The sequence below is a fragment of the Pteropus alecto genome, unplaced genomic scaffold, assembly GCF_000325575.1.
Source record: "Pteropus alecto unplaced genomic scaffold, ASM32557v1 scaffold168, whole genome shotgun sequence".
NCBI classification, from domain to species: domain Eukaryota; kingdom Metazoa; phylum Chordata; class Mammalia; order Chiroptera; family Pteropodidae; genus Pteropus; species Pteropus alecto.
This window is the reverse complement of record NW_006441948.1, coordinates 269,652-277,061: the sequence shown is the minus strand read 5'-3', so window position 1 is coordinate 277,061 and position 7,410 is coordinate 269,652. Positions and strand designations below refer to the sequence as shown.

Genomic DNA, 7,410 nt, shown 5'->3' with positions numbered 1-7,410 from the left:
TCCATATAAATATAGAGTGTTTCACATCTTAAAATTGGGTCATTGCAGCCAGAATATTCATATCAAATTGTAGTTCCTGGACACACAGACAGAATCGTCAAAATATTCTCATAAATTGAGTAAATTTTTGCTCTGAACAAAAACAACAGACTGGAAAAAATAAGTGCCCTATAAACTACCAATTAGCCCACACATGAGAGTAAACTCATATCAAATAGAAATTATGCCTGTGACATAAAACACACATACACATGCATACAGAGCTACACATTTGATGGTATTAATTTGAAATAGATTTTTAGAGAAAATCTTGGCAGAAATCCTGATCCCCTAATTAGAAGTTATTATCATCATTTAATTTCAGTGATAGGAACAATCTTAGTGTGTCAAATGTTAATGTAGCAATATAATCAAGAGTCACATGTTAACCTTTGATAATGGAACCTATAAAGAAATCCTAGGCCTGAAGAAAACATTAAGAACCCAACATCTTCATTGATCCCAAGAGGTTGAGATGCCAAGCTGCAATCAGAGGTCAGAAAGGAGAGACCCTATATTCTCCAGTAGGAGGATTGTCTTTGGAAAATATTTTGGAGAGACTTCCTCCAGCCACATGCAAAGAGGAGTTTAAAAGAACGAGTTTACAGAGAAGACAAATAATAAGTTGCTCAGGTAAAAAGCAATGGGGTCCTGGATTAAGGTTGATTATAGTGATAGCTATGACTGAATGGCTTTGTGATGAAGGCAGATTCTACATGACTCAATGCAAAATGGGTTAAATTATTGTGATGTTTCCCCCTTATGATTAAGCCAGATACTTGTACTATTTATCTGCTACAGGAATGTGCTCTATTAATTATTTCCTCTCCTGTTTCTTTATTCACTTCTTAGTTATTGGGACTTTCTTCTCTGCCTACAATTAATCACAAATCTATATGGTCTCAAAATAACTTTAAGAAAAAGCAAAACAAAATCTGCCTTCAGCCTTGAATTCTCCTCACATATCAGACTATCATTCTACTTCCCCTTACTGCTAAATGCCCTGAGAAAGTAGTTTATAATTTGTCTCCCTCATTTCAGCTCATTTCAAAAATTAAATGAACACTTAATGATCATCTACGTACCAGGTGATACGCAAGGGGCCGAGAATACAAAGTCAAATATAATCCTAATTCTGAAGGAGCATGAAGTTAGTAGGGAAAACATGTATAAACAAATATAAATATCCCACTATCTGAATTCTTGTTGTATAAACTCAGGAAACATCATTTTAGGATAAATTTTTAGAGTTAGGACAGATATCCCTCATTATCTATCTCTTACTACTCAAAACTCAGGAACCAAATATATTCAGATCATGTGTTCTTTCTTATCCAAACCCTCACAGTTCAAACTTGGGAACTAAATAGATTTGGACAGTGAGGGACACTTTGTTTTATAATACTATATGACACTTCAAATAGCACAGATATGTACAAGAAACATAAATAGTACAACTTCTGCTATAAAGCCAATGATAATTTCATATTTGACACACCTAATCTTACTGCTTTTAAAACTGTTGGTCTCATCTGTGGCCATACCACCCTGAACAAGCCCGATCTCATCTGATCTTGGAAGCTAAGCAGGGTCAGGCCTGGTTAATACTTGGATGGGAGACCACCTAGGAAGACCAGGTGCTGTAGGCATAAAAAAATATATTAAAAATAAGGGATTGTAAGCTGACAAGGTCCTTGTAATCTGTGAGGTCAACCAAGGGTTGCCTCAACTAAAGAATATTGCTGTTGGAAATAAAAGGACTACAATAAGTAAGATAAATAGTAGATTAGAATAGCTAATGATAGATATAGATTAGATAGATAGATAGATAGATAGATAGATAGATAGATAGATAGATGATAGATAATAGATAGATAGATAGATAGATAGATAGATAGATAGATAAATAAAACTGTTAGTCTCCTCCTCATTCTTGATATGCTCCTTCACTGACCTCCATGACAATATTTATTCTCAATGGGGAAAAAAATGGCGTAGATGATAGAGGCTCCATTCATCACTCTGGTGACCAAATAAAAGTTGTGACAGAAACAAGGAGAAAATAGCAAGGAAAAATCATCTGGAATCTAGATGAACAAGCTATACAACTAAGGAGAAATGAAAGAAAATACCCTGTAACAGCAGAAGGTAGGACAGGGTGAGGATGCGAGGCTTCCTGGTCCTGAGCAGCTGAGACGGATGGCGGCTACAGCAGCAGCAGCAGTAGAAGATGCCTATTAAAGGAGCCATTCCCGTGAGCAGAATTTCGCCATGACTGACCTGCTTGCTCAGCACACCAATGCCGATTCAGCTGTGTGCAGCAGGCACCAGGGACATACAGGGAGATATTGTCAGAGTGAGGGCCTACAGGAGACGCTCTGTACAGAAGTGCCGGCGACATCCCTTTGTTCCTCTGTTGAGACCACATCCCTCCCAGTGTGCCGAATGCAGCGCTGCCATAGCCCAGACATCATCAAACTGGATAACAGAGGTCATTCTGCCCAGAGGATTCCCTGAAACCCTGCCTCCTCTAACTCATGGCCCAAATGAGTCACATCCAGATGTGTCCTCAGTGAGTCAGATGCTCCTTGCTGAGTGGCGCCTAGACTCACACTGGAGGCAGCTGGCCTCGGTTTCTGGTGTGGCCTTTTGAGGCAACTATAAGCACAATATCTGTGGATTGCTTGCTGAATCTTAACAGGTGGCCCCAGAGGGGCACAGGATGGGGCTAAATTTGGCCTGCACCTTAACCCATCTCAGGACTGTGTCACTGGACACCTACTCCACAAAGTTACACTAATAAGACTGAGAGACTTAGGAGCTTTGCGTAATACATAGAAACAGACAGAGAAAAAAAAAAGCCACAATAGGAAGACAAAGAAGCAGAAACCATATGGGAGAACAGAACAGAGACCCAGGAATAATGGAGTCAAGCAATCTAACAGAGGCAGAGTTCAAAACACTGGTTATAAAGATGTTCAACAAACTTAGGGGAAGCGTAGATGAATTCAGTGAGAACTTCACAAGAGATAAAAAGCATAAAAATGGAAATGGAAATTATGAAAGAGAACAAGTCAGAAATGAAGAACACATTATCTGAGATGAGAAGTATATTAAATTGAATAAACAAAGTAAATAAAGAAGAGGATCAAATGACTTATATAGAGGATGGGAAAGCCCAGGACATTTAATCAGAATGGCAAAAAGAAAAATAAAGCCAAGACTATGAAAATAGTTTAAGGAGCCTATGGGAGACCATTAAAGGTCAAAATATCTATCTCATCGAAGGAATATCCATACCGGAAGGAAAACAAGATGTTGAACAGCTATTTGAAGAAATGATGATGGAAAACTTTCCTAACCTGGTGAAGGAAATAGACATAAAACCCCAGGAAGCTAAGAGAATTCCCAAAACCAGGAATCCAAAGAGGCCCACTCCAAGATACATCATCATTAAAATGCCAAAGGTTAAATACAAAGAGAGAATCTTAAAAGCAGCAAGAGAAAAGCAGATAGTTACCTACAAGGGAGTACCCATAAAATTGGCAGCTGATTTCTCAAAAGAAACTATGCAGGACAGAAGGGCTTGGCACAAAATATTTGACATGATGAAGATCCAGGATCTACAACCAAGAATACTTTATCCAGCAAAGCTATCATTTAGAGTCGAAAGACAGATAAAGACCTTCCCAGACAAAACTAATCTAAAGGAATTCATCAACAGCAATCCAGTATTACAGGAAATGTTGGAGAAGAAAAAACATATATCAAAAACAGGAATAAAGAACGATAACAACTACATTCCTATCAATAAGTACCTAAAATGGAAAAGAATTAAGTGCTCCAACTAAAAGATAGAGTAGATGACTGGATAAGAAAACAATGCCCCTACATGCTGCCTATAAGAGACTCACTTCAAATTAAAAGACACACACAGACTAAAAGAAAGAGGATAGAAAAGGTATTGCCTTGATGGACCTAGAAGGTATTTAAGGCAGACAAAGATAAATACCATATGATTTCACTTACATGTGGAATTTAAGGAACAAAAAGAGCAAACTAATCAAAAAAAAACTCACAAATATAGTGGACATTTTGGTGAAGGACAGAGGGGAGGGGTTTTGGGGGACTGAGAAAATGGGGTTAAATGGTTAAAGAAGTAGCTGATAGATGGTCACAGGGATGGGGAGCATGGCATAGGGAATGCAGTAGCATTAATACATTGGCTAGGTGGAGGGTCAGGGGAGGGAGGAAGCAATTGGGGAGATTGTTGTAGGAACTATATAAATGTCTATCAATGTACTGCAAACTTGAAACTAAATTAAATTAATTAATTAATTTAAAAAAATCTATTGTCTACATTTCTCCTTGCAACTCTTTTCCTTTTTTAGCATTCTTCAGTAATGTCTCCCCTTCAGTCCATAGTGGTATACTCTAGACCCATGCTATTCGAAGTATGATGCACAACCAACAACATCAATATCATCTCAAATTATTAGAAATGCATTACCTCAGGTTGCATCCCAGACTGAATGTATCAGAATCTGTAATTTAATAAGATATCTTGGTGACTCATATATACCTTCAATCTCATTAAATGAAGAGAAGGCATTTGACAAAGTCCAACATCAATTTCTGATAAAAATTCTCAGAAAAGTAGTATTACAAGGGAACTTCCACAACCTGAGGAAACTATAAAACTAGAGCTTTCATATTTAATGGCAAGAGATTAAATACCTTCCCACGAAGATTGAGAACAAGACAAGAAGGTTTACTCTCACCACTCTTATTTAGCATTGTTCTGGAGGTACTAGCCACTGGAAAAGGCAAGAAAAAGAACTAAAAGGCAAACAGGTTGAAAAGGAAGAAATAGAACTATCTCTATTCACAGATGACATGATTTTCTATGTAAAAAACCTCAAGGAAAATCCAAAAGAACTCAGACACAAAAGGCCATGTATTATGTGATGCCATTTATATGCATTGTACACGATATATAAATCCATAGAGATATGATAGCATTACACACTATTTAGAATGCTAAAATTAAAACATAAACTGAAATTACAAATTACAAAGTACTGATTGATACAAAACAATCAGAACATTACTGGTAGGAAAACAGTTCGATAGTGTCTTAAAAACTTAAACATAAGCTTACCATGTAACCCAGCAATCCCATTCCTAGATATTTGCCAGAGTCAAATTAAAAATCATGTTCCCCATAAAACCTGTATACTCTAAAGTGGAAACAACCTAAATGTCTTTAATTGGTGAGTGGATATCAAACTGTGATACATTCATAAAATGGAATATTACTTTGTAATAACAATAAACTATTTCATTCAACAACATATATTAATGTCAAATGCATTATATAGGATCCATTTTTATGATATTCTATAAAAGTCAAAATTAGAGACAACTAATAGATAAATCATCATTGAGGCTGGCAGAAGTTTTGATTATAAAGGAGCAAGAGGGATTTATGGGGTGATTGAATTATACACTAAAAAAGATGACTCTAACTATATGAAATTTATACCTTTTTAAAAAATGAAAACCATGCAGCTCAAATATCCCTTTCTTTATGACACATTTTCTCAATTTTAGTGTCAGGATTATGTCTGTCATATTCTTGTAACTTTATCACATATATTAACCTTTGAATCATTATTGGTTTTGTGGACACCCTTATTTTACATTGACTATGAGCTCCTTGATGGCAAGAGCTGTAACCTTCTAATATTTAGCACATCTGGTCTTTCCACAATATAGGTGCTCCAGAAATATTTTAAATGAAGGAAAAGAAGACTTAAAGTGTTTTTAAGCCCGGTGAGTGAGGCAGTGATGATGCTACTAATAAAGACAAGAAGCCAAGAACAGAGGCAAAGAATTAGGTAGACAGCATGAACTGGAATGATGGACATGACCCATTGCATTTTCCTCAACTGACTACATGCCATAAATATTTAGACCAAGCAAAAATCAGAGTCCGGTGTGATTGATATAGCATTACCACATACAGAGAAGAACCAAGAGACTGTGCAAGGCTGGGACAAGTAGGATAAGCAACTAAAATCAGCAATACAGAATACATAGCAGTAGCTGAACTCAAAATCCAAAGGCCACAAAATACAATGGGGTTTTTGCCATGGAAGACAAGAAATAAGGCAGCATGCTTGAATACACCGATTCTGAGAGAATAATCTAGAGTCTAAAGCACAAAGTTTAATGATAACAGCAACTACATTTGCATAGTGCTTTCTACTTTTCAAAATGCTTTCACGGTCATTATCTTGTTTGGTCCATGTAGGATTTTAATTAGCAAAGTTATTTACATATTATACATATTTATCATATTTTCCCACCACCAAATAAAGCAATAAGATTTCCATAGACATTTAGCATTCATTTCTTATTAGCTTGATACTCTAAACATTTCCATTCTTTCACTTCATAAGCATAGTTCAGTCTCCTCTTTTATCTAACAGTTTGTTCTATAAGCCAATATTCTCTTGTTTATCTACAGTATTTCTGCTATCGTGGCAAGGTTTTTGCTTTAATATTATTTTTTATTGAAATATAATTAACATATAAGATTATATTAGTTTCAGGTATATAACATAATATGACATTTATATAAATTATAAAATGATCATCATAATAACTAGTTAACATTTATCACCACACATAGCTACATTTCTTTTCTTGTCATGAGAACTTTTAAGATCTACTCTCTTTGCAACTTTCAAATATGAATAAAGTATCATTAAGTATAGTCATCATGCTGTATAGCACATTTCCACAGCTTATAACTGGAAGTTTGTACATTTTGACCACCTTTATCCATCTTACCCAACCTAAACACAGTGAATTTTTATTCAACATATGATGCTAAATCTTTACACTTTTTTCGCTTTTCTTTAATAGTACCCGATGAATTTTTCTGGAGATCTGATAGTGCCTTCCCTTACTTTCATCCATAATCTGACTATCCTAAAAAGATTTTCATTGAGAAACCTCTAAAGATGAAGAGCTAAAGTATGTCTTTCAACTTTTCATAATCTTCTCTTGAGCAAGTATGATGTCTCTTCAAAACTTTGCATTAATTTTAAACAGTTGTTCATTATGTACAGCAAGGCATTATAGTTTTGCCCTGGTTTTTCTAGTTGCTGTAACCAAGTAAAGATACTTAAAATATTTCTCTTGATTGAGTTCATCAGTTCTAATTTTACAAGCAGTCTTTCAATTTCTTTTCTTATAACACTTTCATTTCTCACTTATCCTAAATCTGCAGTCTTTAGTGTCCATTCTACGACACTCCTCTTGGTTTCTGAACCTGTTTTTCCTTTTGTGCAGAGAGAAGGC

At 35.7% G+C, this 7,410-nt stretch overlaps 1 pseudogene; it reads left to right on the top strand.

The window, feature by feature from the left end:
- The first annotated feature begins 1,569 nt into the window (after nucleotides 1-1,569).
- Nucleotides 1,570-1,688, top strand: LOC112485450 (annotated as a pseudogene).
- Nucleotides 1,689-7,410: the final 5,722 nt, after the last annotated feature.